Source organism: Pristiophorus japonicus, chromosome 17 (genome assembly GCF_044704955.1).
Source record: "Pristiophorus japonicus isolate sPriJap1 chromosome 17, sPriJap1.hap1, whole genome shotgun sequence".
Lineage (NCBI taxonomy): Eukaryota > Metazoa > Chordata > Chondrichthyes > Pristiophoridae > Pristiophorus > Pristiophorus japonicus.
The window spans coordinates 4,117,761-4,140,462 of NC_091993.1; positions in this window are offsets into that span (position 1 = coordinate 4,117,761).

A 22,702-nucleotide genomic window follows, 5' to 3' on the forward strand; every position below is an offset into this window, starting at 1 on the left:
ATTTATGTGCTCAAGTCTCTGGAGTGGGACTTGAACCCACAAACCACTGAGCCACAGCTGACACTGTTCTGACGAAAGGTCATCGACCTGAAACATTAACTCTGTTTCTCTCGCCGCAGATGCTGCCTGACTTGCTGAGTATTTCCAGCATTTTCTATCAGTATGTCACACTTTGTCTATTTGCTTAACTAACCCCTATATGTTCAGTTAATCGTGCTGATCGGCTCAATGATTGAAATAGGCAATAAAATGTAATAATACAAATGAAGAAGGAAGCAGCAAAAAAACTCCCAATCAAATCATTCAATTTATTTTCAAAACGAGCAATCTAGAAAAAGCAACCAACACAAAATAAATGAACCAAGTTACTCAAATACTTTTTTTAACTTGCTTTAGCCGCCATCTTGATTTATGGTCTGATTTTCTCTTCCTTCCATTTACACATTTGTTGTTTGATCGCCTGTATGCCATCCAGTCTGACCTTTCATAGCTGGACGTAACCTCTGCCAAAAAAATTTTTTAATTTTCTGTCTGCCAACTGCTTGTCCAACTATTCTATTTTTTTAAATAAAAATGTAACGTTTTTCCCAACTTTGAAAACAGACTGATCGCTGACACATGCAAGCTTTGATTGCTTGAAAATGCTATACATTCTGTTCTTTTCTTGAGAGCTTTTATTACGCTATTTTAATAGTTATTGTCGATTCCGTACAGCCTTCTTATTCTATTCTCTATTTTTCTACCCTCCCCCTCATGCTTTGTGCACATGTGAACCATGTGACCTCTTACCCCACCTCCTTGGCCTTTCCAGGGATCTTCTGTGTTGCTTGGACAAAGAAATGTAATTTTGCTGAATACTTTTGCTGATTCTAAGCTTTTCCGTGATTTGATTTGTGTTTTATAATAATACTTTGTGCATTTGCCATTATTAAACAGCATATTCCCTGACTCACAATGAACAATGTCATGGGAGTACCATATAAAGTCATTAAAATAATTGCTTGTCTTTTTCAGAGGACAAGAATATACAAAGTGCGGTGGTGCTGAGGGAGAAGTAAACAAATGCTCTTTTTGGGTGGAGTTGCTGGTTATTAGTGATCTTTGTCACATTACAAAGTTTCCTTTCTTTCATTTTCTAACGAAGAGGATCTTTGCTCCTCATTGATTTTAATCATGGAGGTAGAAATGATTTTGTGCTCTATTTGTAACAAAATATTTAACACATTGGGGTTGACCATCTCTTCCTCTGCCTTATCTCATCTGCTGCTGAAACCCTCATCCATGCTTTTATTACCTCCAGCCTCGACTATTCCAATCCTCTCCTGGGCAGCGTCTCACCTTCCACCCTTCATAAACTTTTTCTCATCCAAAACTCCTGTTCACCCATCACTGCTATATTTGCTGACTGACATTGGCTCCTGGTCCAATAAGGCCTCAATTTTAAATTTCTCATCCTTGTGTTCAAATCCCTCCATTGTCTATTCCGTCCCCATGTCTGTAACTTCCCCCAGTCCTACAACCCTCTCAGAACAATTGCTTTCCTCCAATGCTTGTGCATCCTGCACTTCCTTCCTTCCACCACTGGCAGCTGTGCTTTCCGCCATCTCGGCCCTAAGCGCTGGAATTCCCTCTTTAAACCTTTCCGCCTCTCCACCTCTCACTCCTCTTTTAAGACACTCCTAACAACCTACCTCTTTAAACAATCTTTTAGTCACCCATCCTAATATCTTCTTCTTTGGCTCGGTGTCAATTTTGTCTCGTTACGCTGATGTGAAGAACCTAGGGACGTTTACCATTTTTGACTGGTACATGGAATGGTACATGGGAACACAGGAATGTCCAGAGACCATTTCAGTCATTCTAGCTGGCCCTAGAAAGGCATGTTTGTTTAACGAGTAGGTGAATATTTCTGTTATGTTCAGAATAAGCTCAAACTGTTGTGGCCTTGGTCTCTTTAATGTAACTCCAGAGTGAGGAAGCAGCATGGTAGCCTGCCTTTTATACCTGTTTGCCCAGGATGTGCAGGTGACCCTTGGGTCTCCCACAAGTGCGCCCCCTGGTGGCAAGTCTTACACACTAGTAAAGTTTACATACATAACAATTTCTGTGTTTGAGAACTTGTGGAGTATTATAAACATTTATAGATTAAACATCAAGAGGGGAAATTTTCAACTACTGACCATCTGATTCATGCCTAAAAATGGACGGCTGGCCAAGGAAAATCTGATGGGACCTTGCACACCCATTTAGCCGCATGATTCGATCTTCAGGCAGGCTTTTAAATAGGCACCCAGCACTCCCACTCAAAGCAGGCAGCAGGGCTGTTTAAATATGCAAAACGAGGTCCTACGCTGATTGTAGGACTCTAATTGCAATTTTCATGAAGGAACAGTTAGAGCATATGACATACATGATAGTGCCACTTTCTCCAGGTGTTGAGAGGCCTAACCAATGGTCCTTAAAGGGACCACTGGACGTCGCTCAGAAAAGGTAAGTTATTCTTTTTTTTATGTGGAGTTAGGAGGAGCATTCATTCGGCTGAGATGTTAAACCAAGGCCAAGACAACTTCTTTGCTCTTCAAAATAGAGCCATGGGCTCTTTTATGTCCACCTGAGAGGGAAAATGGGGACTCGGTTTGACGTTACATCTGAAAGACTGCTCATCTGGCAGTGCAGTACTGAGGGCGTGGGACGAACCCACAACCTTCTGACTCAGAGGCGAGAGTGCTTCCCACTGAGCCACCAACACATTAACGTATTCAAAAAATCTACATATTTTGGAAAAGATAATAAGTGGGAATAACTGCATCACTGCCAGTACTGTGTGCGTCTATTCCTGTCTGGTACTCCTGTCGTAACAGCTGCTCGGCATCCGAGTGCATCATACTTTGAAAAAACTTTGATGAAGAAGAAAATAGCGAAGTTGTGAGATCAGCTTTAACTTTGTAGCAATGCAGAACGAACACAGTCGTGTCCATTTCCTGCAGAGCATATCAGTTAAAGAAGAAATGTACTTAATTTTTATATCGACATAAATTTTATTTTTAAATACGCATTTTAAAACAGCTGTATTTAGATTTGAATGCCCCCTCTTAAATTAAAGGCCGTTAAATCGAATTGTCACTTAATTCAGAACTGAGTTTTGTTGCTTTGAAGGCAGGCAAAGCTTTTTACTGTGGTCAGATGCATGTTAGGCTGATGACTCATTTGATCAGCACTGGCATTGGGACTGGGAGGGAGTTTGCAGTTCTATGTGCCTCTTATTATTGCAACCACTAAAAGTTACAGATGTATTTCCTTCTTTAACATTGGTCAATGTTAAACTGGGAAATGGCAACTTTTAAACATTGTCTGACTGCTAATATTAAATTACTGTCTACTTTTAGGTCATTTAGGTCATTAAGTGACTTACAATTGGTTCTCGGATCCAGTAACCACTAATCTGTATGCTAATTGTGGTCCAGGAACATTCTGAACATTTTTTCATACCTCCACGTTTTGAAAACCATTATTAATCAAATGTTGGAATCTAAGATTAGTTTCCAACTGGTCACTCAATTCCACAAACTGAAGTCAAAACACCGCTACCTTACAGGATTTATAACTTTTCAGACACAATTTATCTCGGCAGTAAATCACGAAGTAACAACAAATGTTAGGGGCAGGAAGATTGCGTTTAGTCAGGTCTAAGGAATTGAGCAGAAAGTTAACTTCAGTATTTTCTTTCTGGTGTATCACAGAGTCAACACATCAAGCATTTCTACCAGCTCTGCAAATGACTTTTAATCAGATTAAATTGAGGGCCGCTAAATTTGTCACCACTTCAATGATTAATTCTCATTAACGTACATCAGAAATTTATCATTCCTCTGTGAGCAGCGTATAACAAAACCTTAAGCCAGTTTATAAAGAGACCGTCACACAAAGCACACACAGGAAATCTCCCCCACAAGTGTTTTATCATCAAATTCCATTGCCTTATATATTAATTGCTTTATAATGAATTTAGTAACTTTTTGTAGTTTCATATGTAGAGGTGCCACTTTTAGATTTATATCTACATTATGCAATGAGAATAAACTGATCTGCAGATCAAAAGCTCCCATCTTCCATCTGAAAAAGCTGTTCCACTTGTGTATCTGCATCTTTGCTGATACGTTCCTCTGTGTGGGTCACATTCCAGCCAATTTACAAAAGCTAGAACAAATTCAATCCTTTGTGGACCTCTGTCAAATCAAAGAAAAACATCACAGGAATGCATGATGAATATCCTCGTCTTGATTTGTTTTTTAAAAGAAGCAAATGATGGTTTAACTATTGGTGAAATCAATTTTCCCAACAGTGTGAAAGGCAATTACAACTAATGCACTATGGAAAAGCATTAAATAAATGTCACACAATATATTTTCTTTATTTGATTGAATCACCATTTTAAATATTAAAAACAGCTGTCCACAGGGCTCAGTTGCATTGCTGAGTGTGAAACTGAACCAAAAAAGACTTAAAAGAAAGATTTGCATTTATATAGCGCCTTTCGCAGCCTCAGGGCACCCTAAAGCGCTTTACAGCCAATGCAGTACTTTTGAAGTGTAGTCACTTTTGTAATGTAGGAAATACTGTAGTCAATTAGTACACAGCAAGCTCTCACAAACAGCAGTGAGATAAATGAGCAGATAATCTGTTTTTTTAGGTGTTGGTTGAGAGATAAATGTTGGCCAGGAAATCGGAGAGAACTCCACTGCTTTTCTTCGAATAGCGCCATGGGATCTTTAATGTCCGCTTGAGATGCCAGACCCGACCTCGGTTTAAGGTTTTATTTGAAAGACGGAAGGTCAGGAAGGTGCTAAATTTGAACCCTAGGGTTAGAAATTGTGTAGCGCCCCATTTGGGGTGATAACTTTTCAGAGAGCGCAAAAGTATCGCCGGGCGGAAAAGATTTGCTGCTGCGGGAAGTTCCGCTTTAGCGCTCCAGAGGGAAGTGGGGCACTAAATCAAGCGGAACCACTTCCCTTAGAGCGCTGTGTGAGTTAGAGGGACGGTATCGGCAGAGCGCTGAGCAATGTCCAACGCAGCACTGCCATTTGCACAGGCACCTTCCCTCGGTTAAAGGGAAGGCCAATGCTGGTATGAATGAGTTTTCATGCTGTCTTTGTTGGGCGACGGCACCTGCGCTACATGCACTGTAAGAGAGTGCAGGGCTGAGCAATCGCGGGGACTAAGGAAATCAGGAGGCACCAAAATGGGGAGATAAATAAATGTTGCCCTACGTGACCACCATTGCCTTTAAATAGCCCTCCCCAAGTGGCCAGCCGAGTGACAACGCCTCCTGCAGCCGCCTGGCAGTAACAGGATGTTGTACACCAGATGACGTCACGATCGATAGGGCACAAATGATGAGGCGGTATGTATTACCGCCAGCGGAAAACCACCAGGGAAGTGCACGGGCATGGGTGATTGTACCTCGCTCAGTCGGTAAAATTTGGTGCCCCTTTACTGCCCCCACAGGCACTTACAGGAGGCACAAACCCGGCCAATTTCTCCCCCCAGGGCTAGAGATTTGTTATAGCTCGGCTTGAAGCACTGACACAGAATGGGCACTAACTTTAGCGCTGGTTGATATCTACCGACTCCAACTTGGAAATTTATTTTTAGCGCCCCAAGAGGAGAGCGGAGCACTGAGGAAAGCTTTGCACAATCCTCTTCAGGCGCTAAAGGCCTATCGCGGGGCGGTAACACGGAAGCGCTACTCAAGTTGAGGCGTACAGATACCGGCATCCTAGCTCCTAAGGAGGAGGTGAGGTCAGCCATTGAAACCTGAAAAATAATGGAATGGAGGCTACCCACAGCCTTCCACTGGTAAGACAGGTAAGTAAATTGTTAAAAATTTTACTCTCAACACTTACCTTTTCTTTCCCTGCGATATCGCCCTGGGATCCTCTGTGCATCGTTTGCTTCCTGTCAGGCGTACGGCAGGCGAAAGCAGCCAATTTTGGCAAAGCGTCGCAAAGGGGGCGTTGCACACTTTTGTCGTCACCAAGTGGGTGGTGCTAGAGAGTGCAGTGCTACATGACAGCGCTGCCACAAAACCATCAATGAAGTTTGCGACAGGCTGTCATAGGCATTGGGAGGTAGGTGCATAGCTGCCATTAGCTCCTCTCTTGGGCACTAACGGGTGGAGCAAAGCCATTGAACGCTTAGCCCCTAAAATTCGCTAACCATGCGTCCGTTTTTTTGGCGCTATTTCACCATTTTTTGGCGAAAAACCAGCCGGTGAGAAATTTGGAGAAGTCTTGTAGCGGCGGTGCTTAAATACCTCTGGGGAGAGGACCGCCGCTATGCAAGACTTGAAGTCGTGCTTTCGGCAAAAATTTGGCTCGGCAGCCATATTTATCGCGAAAAAAAAGGGCAGGTAAAAAGCTGTGTTGCAGCCCTTGGAATAGCGGTAGGTATGAAGACCTCCAAAAAAGGTAAGTTAAAGTTTTTATTTTTTTAAATCTTTTTCAGCGATTCGATAGTTAAGTTTCGTGTGAAGCTTTTGTGATCTTTTATTTTTTTGTGTTTTGCAATTTTTTGGAGGGTGTTTTCTGCCCTCCCAAGGCCTCTCTCGCAGCGATATCAGTCTCGGAGTAAAGTTGCAGAAAATTTGAGGTTTGCGCCATGAATCCTCGTACAACGCCGATTTTTATCACTGCGCAAATTGAAGCTTGAATATTATGTCTCATAGCGGGAGCAGAGTGAAAGCGGTATTAAAGGCGAAAAAAACACCACTTTCGCCAAAAAATGAATTTCTAGCCCCTAGTCTTTTACCTGACCTAAGTTAGGGTGATAAACTAGATCTTACAATTGGTCTCAGTACACCTGGGTTGGGAAGGGGAACAATCAGCCAAATATTCTGGTCTTGCAGTGATCCTTGCTTGATGTTCTCTGGCAAGGACAGGATTAGACTCAGCTTTGATGGTCTTTATAGTTGAATCAGCAGCCAATCTTCACAAACTTGACCTACCCATGAAGAATGGCCACTTGGGTGGGGTACTGGATGGCAACTGGTACCTATGACCTCCTCATCCCAGCCCGATATAGTCCCTTCAGTAGACTCGTGGAAAAACTGGACAAAACTATTTGAAAAGAAATCTAACATAACCAAATACAAATGCAATGATTCATTTTAACCAGCAATTTAAATTTTTTTAAATCAATCTTTAACAAAATTCGAAAGTAGCAGCCCTTATCCAAGTTACACAACAGCTGTGCATGTACACCTGATTAAAGCCTAACCATAACTGTTTTTAATATTTGGGCCATCAACAGTTCTCATAATATCACCTCTAGCTTAGTGTGAAGGAACATCTTTTGGCGATTGGAAATTATCCATTAAATGGTGTGGAGCTAATCCTGTTATGTGCGAATAAATTAATGCACCTGATTGCACGATTCTATTTGTGGGCATGCAGTATAATTTTTTTTAAGTTTGCTTGCCAGATGTTTTTGTGGCATCATTTCAATACTGTATATTTCTGTTCATTTTTTCCGGATTACTTCTAAAGGGTCGAATAAGACTATTTTATATTGCCCTTTACTTAAGAACAGGTGGAGGCCATTCAGCACCTTGAGCCAGTTCCGCCATTCAATAAGATCATGGCTGATCTGTACCTTAACTCCATTGGTTCCGTTAGCCTTAATACCCTAATCTAACAAAAATCTATCAATCCCAGTTTTGAAATTTTCAATTGACCGCCAGCCTCAATGGCTTTTTAAGGGGAGAGAGTTCCAGATTTCCACTACATCTTTGTGTGAAGCAAAGCTTCCTGACATCACCCGTGAATGTCCTGGCTCTAATTTTAAGGTTTTGTCCCCTTTGTTCTGGACATCCCCACCGGGCGCAGAAGTCCCGCCCCGCCGCTATATTGGGCTTACCAGCCCCAAGAGGAAGTGGAGCACAAAATCTCACGCTCCACTTCCTCTTGGGGGCGGAACCGGGGCAAATAGGAATAGGGCCACGAAGAGATGGAGAGGATAATACTACAGGCAGCAATGGAGAGATGGCAGAGATATTAAATAATTAATTTGCTTCAGTATTTACCAGAGAGCTAGAACAGATGGAGATGATATTGGATGATGTGATTGATAATGAGTTAACGGCATTTAAAATAAAACGAGGAGCTTTATTAAATAAACTAATCAAACTCAAAGAGGATAAAACCCCTGGTCCAGATGGATTACATCTGTGCATTTTAAAAGAATCTAGGGAAAAAATAGCAGAGGCATTTAGTAATTCGTTAGAAAAAGGTGTAGTGCCAGAGGACTGGTGGATAGCTAACATAGCACCTATATTTAAGAACGGAGATAAAACATGTCCAGGGAACTATAGGCCAGGGGTATGTGCTTAACATCAGTGGTAGAAAAAATAATGGAATCCCTACTAAAGTAGAAAATAGAAGAACATCCAGAAATGAAAAATATAATAATGAATAGTCAGCATGGATTTCAAAAGTGAAAGTCTTGCGTGACCAACATAATCACATTTTTTGAAGAGGTAACAGAGAGAGTAGACAAGTGTAGTGTAGCAGATGTAATTTATCTAGCTTTCAAAAGACCTTCGATAAGGTACCCCATAATAAACTAATGAATAAGGTCAGAGAATGCAGAATCAGGGGACAAGTATAAGAATGGATAGCTAGTTGGCTTCAACAAAGAAACCAGAGAGCAGGGGTAAAGGGTAGGTTTTCACAGTGGCACAACGTGGGTAGTGGTGTTCAGTGCTGGGACCACTGTTGTTCACAATTTATATTAACGATTTAGACCTTGGAATCAAAAACACAATTTCTAAATTTGCTGACAACACCAAATTGGCGGGGGGGGCGGGGGGGCAGGGGGGCAGCCAACACTGAGGAGGACTACAACAAATTACAAGAAGACATTAATAAACTTGCAGAATGGGCATATAATTGGCAAATTAAATTCAACACAGATAAATGTGAGGTATTGCATCTTGGTAAGAAAAATAGGAAGGTCACATATTACTTGAAAAATAAGAATCTAAATGGGATAGAGGAGCAAAGGGATCTAGGAGTACAAAGACACAAATCACAAAGTATCGACACAGGTTAACAAGGCCATACAAAAATCAAACCAAGCACTAAGGTTTATATCTAGAGGGATAGATTTGAAAAGTAGTGAAGTTATGTTAAACCTGTATCGAACCTTGGTTAGACCACACTTGGAATACTGTGTGCAATTCTGGTTGCCATATTATAAAAAGGCATTGCAGATGGTGCAGAGAAGATTTACAAGGATGATACCAGAAATGAGAGGGTAAACCTATCAGGAAAGGATGAATAGGCTGGGTCTCATCGCTCTTGAAAAATGAAGGCTGAGCGTTGACCGAATAGAGATCTTTAAAATGATGAAAGGTTTTGATCGAGTGGACACAGAGAGAATGTTTTCACTTGTGGGGAAGAACATAACTAGAGGCCATCAATATAAGATAGTCAGCAAAAAATCCAATAGGGAATTCAGAAGAAACTTCTTTACCCAAAGTGTGGTGAGAATGTTGAACTCGCTACCACAGGAAGTGGTTGAAGCAAATAGTATGGATGCATTTAAGGGACGGTTAGATAAACATATGAGGGAGAAGGGAATAGACAGTTATGCTGATGGATTTAGACGAGGAAAGACAGGAGGAGGCTCGAGTGGAGCATATACACCGGCATGGACTGGTTGGGCCGAATGGTCTGTTTCTGTGCCGTATATCCTGTGTAATCTGATGTAAATGGACATGAATTTTCGAGTGCTACGCGCAGGGACACATTGTGTGGGTGGGTAGATGGGGCCCTCCCTTTGCCATTAAAGGGGAGGGCCAAGCTGCCAACTCTGCTGGAGGGAGAAGGGGCCATTGCTAGACCGCCAGGAAGCAGAGTGCCAGGCTACAAGATCGCGGCATGGACCCCGCGATCTACAGTAAAGAATGCCGCGATTGGTAAGTTGGCCATTTAAAAAAAATTTCATCTCCACACCTCCCCTTTAATTTTCACCCGTGAGCAGCCTACAGCCCAGTACACACCCCCTCTAATGACTGTCTGACCTACCTGTGACAGAGACTGTAATTCCCGTATTGGACTGTACAGTCACCTAAGAACTCACTTTTAGAGTGGAAGCAAGTCTTCTTCAATTTCGAGGGACTGCCTATGATGATGATGATGATGATGAGACACCCCCTGAAGCTGTTGCAGGCATCGCCCACATCAGCTTCACGGGGTGCTGCTGAATTTTCGCTCCGGGGCGAAAACGGGTCGCTATGCATGGTGATGACATCATCATCGGCAGCGCATCGGCACGGAGTGCTACCGGTAGGAGTGGGACGCCGCTAAACATCCGTGGAATTTCGCGGGAGTTGATAGCAGCGCTGTGCCTGGCTGAAAAGTCGATTGCGCCCCCTTAACCCCCCTGGGGGCATTAGTGGGTGGTGCAAATGACCCAAATTTTTCCCCCTAAGTCTACATGATAAAATATTTTGAGGGTGAAATTGGTCTTCGGCAGTAGTGTAAAATGGGTGATAATGAATCAGCAGCTCATTTTTACATCACATCTGATTTCCTTTTCAATTGAGTTCAGTGAAAATTGGGCAGTGTAAAACGGGCTGCTGATTCATTCTTACCCGCTTTGTGCTCCTGCTGAAGACAGATTTCACTCCTCCTTATGTCTGGCATGTGCATCAAGTTAGTTGAATCTGTCACATTGTGACCATCAAGCCATCAAAGTCAATGTTCTTCCTCCTACTTGGTTGACTCTCTGTTTTTTCCTTTCTGATTTGTTGTAAAATCCATCTCTCAAATCTCAGTCCACCAAAAAATAATCAAACCAGTAATATTCCATCTATGAAACTGTTCTAATAAAGGTAAAAAAAATCAACAGTTCTGAAACACCCCCCATAAAGTTACCCATCCCTTCTATTAATTGTCCCAACCACCCCCATCCCCAGGCCTCTTGAACATCTTCAACTCTGGGTACCCAGTCACTTCTCAATCTCTAAAAGCTGTATCATTGGATATCATTTGCTAGTGCTTATCCGTCTCACTCTGCAATATCCATCTTCCATTTATACATCATGGCAGTTTATTACGTGAGGTATATCGTATCCTGGTTACAATAATAAATCAAAAGGGAATTTGCTGAATGGAAAAGAGTGGTTGTAATTTGTGGCTTGGTCATTGGAATTTGAATTAGCTTAACTATCTGTTATAAAGTGGTAATTGGAGAACATATATAAGTTGTTAACCTCATAGGCTCAAGCACAACTCCAGGATTTGATCACATGGGCTCGGATAACAATTCAGTGCAGTGCTGTCTGAGGAAGAGTTGCATTGTCAAAGATACAGGGGTAGATTTTGACTTTCACAACTAGATGAAAAACTGGCTGTAGCAGAAATGCCACCCATTATACTCCTCGCTGTATTTTCCCTTCCATTGATTTCAGTTGTAAGGGAAATCGGGCAGGGTGTATAACAGGAGGTTGATCTGCTGCTGCCAGTTTTCCACCCGGGGTGAAAGTTATCGTTTTTAGATGAGGAAAGAAGCCAAGGCCTTGTCTGCCTTGTCTGTAGATTTCCAAAGAAAAACAGAAAGTTTCCCTGGTGTCCTGGCCAACATTCAACCAATGCCTTCCAAACAAATTAACGGGACATAGTCCTCATTTTCTGTTTGAGGGATCTAGCTGTGCACAACTCGGTTACTCTGTTTGCACACATAATAATGGTGACTATACTTCAAAAGGTAATTTATTGGTTGTAAATTATTTTCCGATATCCTAAGGGTGGGTAGGGCCATGTAGAATGCATGTATTTTACTCTTTCTTCATCTATAAAATGGGCAGTGCCCCCTGACAGGGGATGAGGACTAGGGGAGATGGCACCACTCAATCTCACACAGTGACACAAGTGAACGTTGCTTTTGCCCAAGCCTCGGAACATTTCTATCACCACCAAAAATGTACAGGTGGAAAAAAGTGCTCCCTGAATAACTTAACTGGTAGCAAGCTCCTCACTGTGACATTCAAGGAAAATATCCCAGAATTGGATCAGGAATAGTAGCATTTGTAGAACTGTGCGCATATTTGCTGGAGGAAAAAAAATCCTTTGTAGTTCATGACTGTTACCCTAGCAACTCTAACCAAATCACTCCAAGGTCATATAGATTGATCTCAGAGATAATGCTTGCTTATTTTCTTCACAGAGTGGGAGAGAGAGAGAGAAAGAATGAGAAAACAGTCAGAGACAGAGGAAGAGAGAAAGAGAAACAAATGAGAGTAGGACAAAAATCAAAGGCAACAACAGGAAGAGAGAGATATATGAGCAGTTTTTATGAATTCTTAGTGAAAAACTTTGCAAACTAGGAGGGCACATGAGAATTTGTGGCAGGAGATTAAGAGCCCATGGGACTTTTCGCTCTACACAGCATTTTCTAACTCGTATTCAAGCACAGCACAGAAGCTCCATTGCTACATTTAACAAGTTATAAGAAAGCTTTCCTTAATGACTCCATGGACAAATGCACCATGTGCTGTGTTACTGGGAGTGCCACTCATTTAATCTTGGACTCATGCTCTGCCTGGAAATTGTTAAAATATGGAAACTTTAAAGTATGTCAGAAGTCCTAGTCTTGTCAAATTTTAAAAAAATGAAAATAACTTTTTTCCAATTATGCCTGTGTCTTATGATGTTGGAGAGTGAACTGGAAAATTTAAGTAAGATTCAATGAAAAGGTATACAAGTTTTAAAAAAATATTTTCAATAAGCTATCATACAAACAGTTGAGAATCTTCAAGGCATTCTGCAGTTTCTAAAGAAAGTCCTAGATAGATTAAAAACCTTTGGTGAGGTAAACTAATACCTTTAACTTGCCCACTATTCATTCCTCAACCAATATCATTAAAACAGAATATCTGGTTATTATCTCACTGCTGTTTGTGGGAGCTTGCTCTGCATTAATTGCCTGCCTTGTTTCCCTACATTAACACTGCGACTACACTTCAAAAGTAATAGATTGGGACATCCTGAGGTTGTGAACGGCACGATGTGAATGCAGGTTATTTCTCTTTCCTTCACTCGGATAACTTTTCTTCTTTGAAGTTTATTTATAGAGTCATAGAAGCTTACAGCACAGAAGGAGGCCATTTGGCCCATGGTGCCTGTACTGGATATTTTGAATGTGCAGTTGTGCTCAGTCCCACAGCCCCGCTTTTCATCAGTAACCCTGTAAGCTGCTCATCCTCCAGTACTTACCCAACTCTGTTTCAAAATTATTTATGGAATCAGCTTGCACCACCTGTCAGGTAGAACGTTCTAGATCCCGACACCTCTCCGAGTGAAAACATTTCTCCTCATCTCCCCTCTAGATCTTTTCCCAATGACTTTGAATTTAGGACCTCTAGTTATTGACCCACTTGCCGAAGGGAATATTTTTTCCCCGTTTACTTTATCAAAACCTCTTATCATCTTGAAATACTTTATTAGGTCACCTCTTAATCTTCTCTGTTCCAAGGAGAACAGTCCTAACTTTTCCAACCTTTCATCAGAACTGAAGTCCTTCATCCCCAGTAACATCCTGGTAAACCTCCTCTGTATCCTTTCTAAGGCCTTTATATCTTTCCTGAAATGTGGTGCCCAGAATTGTCCACAATACTCCAGCTGAGGCCTAGCCAGTGATTTATAACATTCTAGCATCATCTCTTTGCTTTTGTATTCTATTCCTCTATTTATAAAACCAAGTGACCAATGTGCTTTTTTGACCACTTTATAACTTGCCCTGCCACCTTTAAGGATTTGTGTATATGGACACCAAGGTCTGCTCATCTACACTTTTCAAAAACATGGCATTTATGGTATTTTGCCTTTCCACGTGAGTCCTCCCAAAATGCATCACTTCACACTTCTCCGCATTGAACTCCGTCTGCCATGATTCCGGCCATTTCATCATCCTGTCTATGTCCGCCTGAAGCCTATAACTATCCCCATCATGATCTACTACTTTGTCAAGTTTTATATCATCTGCAAACTTTATAATGCTTCTCCCTGCACTCAAGTCTAGGTCATTTATAGAAATTGCAAGGAATAATGGACCCAAAAACCAACCCTTGGGGAATGCCATTGCAAACACCACCACACCTTTGCTTCCTGCCACTGAGCCAATTTTGTGTCCATAGTGCCACTTCACTCTTAATTCAATGGTCTTCCATATTCCTCAAGCAGAGTGCTGGGCTGACCAATCACGGCACAGACCCCGTGTTCAAAGCGCCAAGGGGGTGCTTGGCAAAAATCGCCAGAATTTATTTTCAATGGCCAACACCTCTCCTTTAATGATCGCTCCACAAGCGACTTGCCAATTGGTTCATGTCCCCTGAAATTGTTACTGGCATCACCTGGTGCAGCTTCAGGGGCCGATACCCAATTTGGGGTCCGGGGTGGTGATGATGTCATCGCCAGCGGAGTTTGGCGCTACGGGTTACCACCGCCGCTACATTTTCACGGAATTTAGTGGGAGTTGTTCGCAGCGTGCGCCTGGCAAAAAGTCGTTTGCGACCAGTTAGCGCCCCCCGGAGGCGCAAACGATCTGAATTTCTAGGCCTTAGGGTTCAATTTAAAATTTAAGGATTTCTACTAAACTACTTTCAGCATCGCTGGTCAAGACCCTTTATACGCCTGATATTAAAAAGGGAGTGTATGATTTTCACAGCTCAAGTTATCTGTTGTCTCACAATTAATCATTAACAATGTTAATAAGCAGGTTTTCTCTACGTTTCCAAAATGAATGGGATTTGTTTTTAAGAATTTGTTTTTAAGAAAACACAGGAAATACATTTGAATCAGGGCCAACATCAAAAATTGTATGGTACATTTTTCTGGAGAACTTCCAAACATGTATAATTGAGTGGGTGCTAATACTTGGTGACACTAAGGAACCTCCAGGAGAAACTCAGTCATTTGTTAAAGCCATGGTCATACTGTACCGGTAAATGAAGGAGCAGAGCAGGTGGAATACCATCTTAAACCATAGCCTACTTCATGTGAGTCTTCAGTTGTCCCAGTTGGGGGTCTCAGTCAGCTCGAAGACCCCGACATTTCTGCATGAGACAGTCACTTAGTTCTTGAAACTTGATCAGGAGAAGTAAGGAGTTATACTAAGATAAGAAAAACTCAAGTTAAATGGAACTCCAAGAGTAACCACATAACCTTTGTGGAATAAATCGGCACAGCGATCATAGACTTGGTCCAAACGCTCAAAAAGAAATGAACAGATTCCAGATTCAATTCCCTGTTGAATTAGGCTTATCCTAAGACTGGAGAGATGATCCTACCTTCTTATGTTAAATCTATGAGAGATTAAATATCCATTCATAATAATAATTACTCCACATATGCGCCTCTCGTGCAGCCCTTGAGATTCCTCTGGTTATGGGTGAAAATTCACTATTAATCTTCACTAGATTAAGAAAAAAGCTAAACTTGGGTACTTGCAAGTCAAATCTAAATTCAAATTCTGCTGCCATTTTGAGTTATGCTCCAGACAAATCACTGTCTCTTGAGTACTTACTACTTTCCCTACTAAACCATCATGGATCAAGTAGATACATAACGACTCCATGACACTATGACCAATTGGGAACTAGAACATGTCCCATTTTAACAAAGTCACATATTTCCCTTTAACACAAACGTGTTGATAACACAGCTGCATACTTCATCCCCCAAATTAAATGGCTTGGCTCAGGCACATACGTATCCAAGATTCAAACAATTTGTCAATTTGACTACAACACGCTTACTCATCACTAGCTATAACACCACAGGAATTAGTGGTGAGAGACACAGAATGGCCATATGAATATATAGGGAGCCAATTTATGCCTCTGTATATGTGCATGGCATTTGTTTTATAAAGAGACCAAGCCAGCCTAGACTGAAAGAGTTCCAAATTGATAACATTTGGGCATATTCAAAAGAGTCCGAAATGAACCATTCTCAGCACTTCAGTCACTATTAGCTCATTTGGAAATGTAAAATTCTCCATTTTTGGCTCATTGCCACTGACAACGAGAACTGGGACAATCTGGACTCATTTCATTTAAAACTATTAGCTACTCAAATTCTTGAGAAGATCTGCAACAAATCAGGACAAAATGGTTGGCACAGTCATCAATACCTTTGAGGTTCCCCTCGTACCACAGCCAAGCTACATGGAACGTGCACTATTTTAGTCATGGGGTTCTTGGAAGAATTAATGGCTTTGATTTTAACACCATGTTGGAAGGGAGAGGGGTGGGGGTTCGGGGGTGAGGGATGGCGGAGATGGTGGTTACAATGTCAGGATCGAGCAACCCAACCCAATTCCTGCCCTTTTAAATTTTAAAGTGCACAATTCAGGCCACGTATGAGGTTCCCACAAAAGGCAGCAGGGGTCTAATGCACAAACAAAGTTGCAGCCTGATGACATAATCGAAAGTGTGACTTCATTTTAATAGAAAAGGAGAGGTAGGCCCTAGCTGTGGGATTCCTGGCAGTGGAACAGAGGTGGGTCCTTCCCCCTTCCCAAATGCCAACTTCCACTCCCGATTGCCGAACTTCCTCATCTCCCGATTCCCGACCTCCCCCTCCGCCTTTCGATTGCCGATCTCCTGCCAACACCCACTGTCGATTGCTAAACTCCTCCACTCCCAATTCCCGATCTTACCCCCATCCCGATTGCCGACCGGAGCTTTGTTCCAGTGCCAGTAAATGTTGGGCACAACGTGAGGAGTACTCGCCAGCTCTTTTTCAAAATGAAGCCATGAGAGCGTTTATGTCCAACTGAGAGAGCAGATAGGACCTTGCTTTAACGTCGCCTCCGACAGTGCAGCACTCCCTCAGTACCGTCCTGGGAGAGTCAGCCTAGATATTGTGCTCAAGTCTCTAGAGTGGGACTTGACCCACAACCTTCTGACTCAGAGGCAAGAGTGCTATCACTGAGCCAGAACTAACACTGTAACACAGAGCTAACATGTATTCCACATTCAATCATGTCAGGGAATGAGTCTATGTGCTAAACTTTCCACTAGGTGGCTGAGTAGAATCATCTTTAAATAACTCTCTAAATAACTCACAACTATTTAGCTCCTTCTTTTCAGTTGCCTCCACCCTTCCTCCGATCTTCAAAATGGCCTCCCTAGTGCCCATTTCCTTCTGTTAAGCCCAGTAAAAGCAACTATTTCTCAGCGATCTTTTGGGTCTTGCATCAGCCCAGGGAAGTGTATGCTAGGTGCCGAAACTTGGGATGGGCCTTGTGTGGGCGATCATTTCGGCGATGTGAGTAGAAACTTGGGCACCTGTTTTTCCAGCGAGGCTTTGGGCCTAGTTTCCACTTTTTCATCAAAATGGGTGATAGAGGTCCATTTTGGGCGATAGATGGGCCTTAGATGGGCGATGTGAAGTGGAAAGTCTAGCCCATGTGTTTATATCATAGGCTCCAATGCTCTTCTACATGATGCTCAACAGTACTGTCGGCACAGAAACCAGCACTACAAACTAATATAAGTATATATAAATAAATAACAAGTAATCTGGGGAGAAGTACACAGTACATTTTTTGGGTTCAGATAAAGTTGATTGCTTAACTTTTTTAGTTTATATTTGTTGCACCTTTCAGTTGGGTTCTAGTATTATAATTCCTGCCCAATTATCTAAAATGTTCATGTTAATCGGATAGTCTTTCTTGCTTTATGGGTGGATTTTCATCTATAATTAATGCAACACATGTAAACAATACAGCACAGTACTTTACAATTCATTGATTATCTGTCCACCATTATATATATGCTGTGCAAATATTCATTTCTTACTGCAGAGCAGCTGTGTGGGGAGTGGAGATTGGGTCTTCTTGAAGCTCATGTTAACTTGGGTCCACCCTTCAGGTTTGCTTGCCCAGCTGGCTGGAATGGGTGAAGTTGGGCTTCCCTCTTTTGGTTTTGTACGGTAACTCAGACAGAGTGAGGACAAATTTGCCTGCTGCTTAACACAATGGTTGATCAGAAAGGTGACAGACATGTTGGACTGTTCCTTTTCGACATTCCCCACAACCGCGTCCTTTTACTACGGAAGAATGCAGTGATAATCTGGTGCTCTAAGTATCAAGTCACTTGTCTGATAATTTGGATTTTATTTTAGCACTAAATTGCCATTTGCTATTTCTCTTATATTATTTTATTTGAATTATTGGATAAATCAATTTTTTTCTGGTACTACAACATTGTATACAGTTTGGTCTCCAACTTCTGAGAGAACTTGGAAATATCTTCTTTTGCAATATAAAGTATGTTAGTGCAGAAAATCTGACTCATTAATTCCCCTTTCCTTGCACAACTTAGACTTGTGGACAATGGAAACTGCATTATCTGCAGCCAAGCAAAACAAGCTAAGCTAAATAACCTTCCAGACCAATTTTCTCAATCTCACCCCCATTTCTAGACAAACACAAAATTAGTTGAGAATTTGTGTTTCCGGTGTAAAGGTGTTTGCTGAAAGCAAATTCAGTTTCCAACTCGCAAGATTCACGTTTGCTGGTATCTTGCTTTGTTTGTGAATTTCAGCTAACCGTTAGCGAACAGTCAATCAACAGTACAACTCCTCCATGTACTGTGCTGCTCTGGAAATTCATGTTAAATTGGATCTGTCCAGCTGGATGGAAATAAGCTGAGTGGATGAAGTCAGGATTTCCCCTTTTGACCCAGTGATCTCATTTGGCAGAGCTGGGACAACATCACCTTCTGTATAATTAGGAAGGTGCCTTGTCTTGATGAGCTGCTTTTTCTAATCCTCTTTGCCAAAGTGGATTAATGAATATTAGTAAAACAATTTTAAAAATTCATTTATGGTTGTTAAGACCTTATTAAACAAAAAGAAAGACTTGCATTTATAAGAATCATAAGAAATAGGAGCAGGAATAGGCCATTCGGCCCCTCGAGCCTGCTCCACCATTCAGTGAGATCATGGCAGAACTTCTACCTCATCTCCACTTACCACAGGATGTCCCAAAGCACTTTACAGTCAATGAGGTACTTTTTGAATGGTAGTCACCGTTGTAATGTAGGAAAATAAGAGCATTAATGAGCAACACATGCATCACTCCATAGCTTCACAGCCAAATCAAAAACAGAATATTTCACCCCAGATCTGACTGATGATCATAGGCTGAATGACTGGGAAATTTCTAAGTATCCATACAGCAATGAAAGAAATGAATAATACAAACCTATGTTTGGGCGGTGGCGGGGTGGGGGGTCGGTGGGGGGCTATGAAGTGCACTCAATGAAGGCCCCAAACCAAATCCAGGGAAAAAGAAAGAAAGAGTGAGTGAGTGAGTGAGTGAGAGAGAGAAAGTCAAAATCAGTCAGAAGATGCATTTAGCACTACCCCAGGAGAAGTAGTATACATGGCTGTTTCCCACTGTTTCCGCCGTTCTCCAGCAATGTTATTAAAGTTGTTCTTGGTTTTAGAGAAACGTCTCAATTACCAGTTTTGGGATGCACAGAAAGCAGTGTCAATGAGATAACCTTCTTCCCATTAACTGATAGACACGCTGTTTTACTTAAATCTGATGTGATATAAGCAAGTTGCTGCAATGTCTATGAAATGTGTCAGTAGACTGACTCTGGACCCTCCCCTGTACACTTACACTTTTGTTTCAGACTTATTGTGTAGCTCCACCTTGATGATATTTGATTAAGAATCACAATATTAGCTCTGTTCTCTTATTTTGCCTCCTTGCCATGTACTGACTGCATAACACCAGATGTTAAACTTTGTTAGCTTTCTACATGTAATAAAACAATAAAATATTATTGAGATGTATGTGTCCAGTTAATGTGAATGAAGTCATTGCCTGTGCCTATTCTGGCAAATCAAAGTTATTATTCACAAGGATGCACTGTGCATTTAAATAAATCAGAGGAGTATGAGAATATTTGTATTCTGTTGGATAATTTTCCTACCGAACAACAGTGGCTACTCTTCAAAAAGTATTTCATTGGCTGTAAAGCACTTCAGGACATCCTGAGGTCATGAAAAGTGCTGATTTCTTTGTAACTAGTATCTCAGGTGTTGATTGAAGAATTAAAATGCTAGGATTAATATGTTAAAGAGAAAGAAAAAACTTGCGATATATAGTACGGATCACTTCCTTAAGACTTTCCCAGGCTCTTTACAACCAATGAGATGCAGTCTCATTGTAAGCAAATACAGTCGCCTACTTGTACACAGCATGTGCCATAACCAACAAATCAATGGTTGATCAGATAATCCGTTCTTCGTGGTGTTGGTTTGGGGAAGAATGTTGGCTTAGGACATCAAGAGAACTCTCTTCTGAATCTGACTGTCCCAGCCCACGCAGTCTGCAGCCGGGCTCTCAATGCCCAGAGCTGCTGAAAGTTCCCCACCACAGTCTTCTGGAGTTTCTTCAATGGAAGCTCGGGCGCCTTCTACCTCCCAAGCTATAATCACTGATGAAACACCTTTGTAGAAGCACTAGGATCGGTAAACAAGCACAGAAGACAGACACTAAGCGGTTGCACACGGGAGATTGATTGGTGGTTTTCATTCCTACTTGCTACTTGATGCTTGGTTTGTTTCCTCTCTGTGAAGTTGTGATTCGTTCCTCTTTTCTGATTCCCAAATGTAATCCTATCAGTCACAGTTGTGACACAAAAATTTACATAGATGATAGGAATTACTAAACGACAGGGTCCATCTCGATCAACTTCTACCATCCTGACAGTCATCTGATACAATGATAATGGAGTTGTTGATTAACTATAGCAATCAGTCTCTACCAATAAGTCTGCTATAGACCCAGAAATGGCACAAGGAAACCCCCAGTGGCAGAGTGTTTTGGGAACCATGGGTCCAAAGTTACCTACACCAATATACTGCACTTACCATATGTCATGTCTCAAATTATGCATGTACTACATTTTAAAATCTTATTTTCTGAAAGAAATCTATCTAATTTTCATTTGAATGAATCAATACTACCTGCTTCCATTGTCTCCCTGGGGAGCTTGTTCCATAGATTGACCATTTGCTCACTGAAATATTGGGGGTAATTTTAACCACAAAAAATGGGTGGGTTGGGGGTGGGTGGGAAGTTAAAATTCAAAAAATCTCAAACCCGACCCCAATCCGCTCTCCAACCCACACACTTCCGGTTTTAACAGAGGCATTTTGGAGGCGGACAACCAATCCGCTCTCAAGAGGCAAGTTGGCCATTTACCTATTATAACGAGGCTGCATGTTGCATAGTTAATCTATCTTCCAGGTTTAAGCCTAATCGGTCAGGTTTCCTGAGCCTTGGGAAACCTGCCAGCTAAAGCGAGGCGAGAACTGTTGCGTGGAAGAGGAAAGTGCCTTTACAGCAATGCTTGTGGGCTAGGCGGAATGCTTTCCCCGGCCCACCAAGCTTACCTTCTTCCTTGCCCGCCATCGGACCCACCCCCACCCAAAGACCTCATCCGCAATCCAACCGCCCAGGATCGGAGATCAAATCCCATCCCCAGGAGTGCCGATCGGACCTCCCCCTCCCCCAGATCGGCGATCACTGCCCCCCACCCCATGACCAGTCCCACCAGTATCAAACATGCCGCAGGAGTCGAGGACCACCCCCACACCACCCACCGGGATTAGAGATCAGACCCCCAGGATTGGCGATTGGAACTCCCCCCACAGATGGTGATCACCGCCCCCATCCCACAAACGATCAGTTCCCCCAGCCCTGCCAGTACCAGACACATCCCAGGGATCGCCGACTACTCCTGCACCACCCACCGGAGTTGCAGATCGAACCCCCCGGGATTGGAGATTGGACTGCAGATCACTGATAACCCCACCCCTCCCACCCACCACCATGTACAGATCCCTGAAATCAGACTCGCCTCAGGGACTAACAACCATCGCCCTCCCCCCCACAAGAACCGAAATCCCCCCCATACTCCCACTAGCCCAGCTGCAGGTTCCCTACCAGCTCCTGGCCTGTGGCCTCCTCCAGAGTGTTCCCCGTCTGACAGGGAGCTTCCGGGCTGGGTACCCGCTTAAAAAATAAGATGTACGCTGTTGAGTCAACACTCCTCCCCGCCGCTCATTAAACGCGCGCCAGTCAAGATTGGGGACATTGGTTCCGCAGTGTGTTTGGAATTTAACCCCTCCCCCCCTTGAAATAAAGGCCATGTCCTCTGGTTCTACTGTTCTGGACAAGATGAAATAACCTGTCATGGTCTATATTATCTATATGTTAAAAAGTTGTAACCAACAAACTAATCTGTAGCATTTTAATATATAAGTTCGTCCATCTCCCATCGCATTGCAGATTGGCAGTTCAAACCAAGTGTGATCATCAGTGTAAAGCGTGGATAGATGGTGAGGATGATGGGGCCAGGCACACAGGTGTAATTCAGTTCCCATTTTAAAGCCATATATTCTATCCTTATTTTTATATAATGCTTTGATTTGATTTTATTTATAACTAGCAACATTTAGGCCAACTTTGAAGCAGAGAAATTGATTTGCTTGAAACATAACAGTTTCTCTGTGGTACAGGCTGAGGAGTTGGGACACACAACACTGAGACTCAACAGCGCCACTGCTGGAGGGAAGCTGTAATTACAATGTGACAACTTTACATCAGCAGT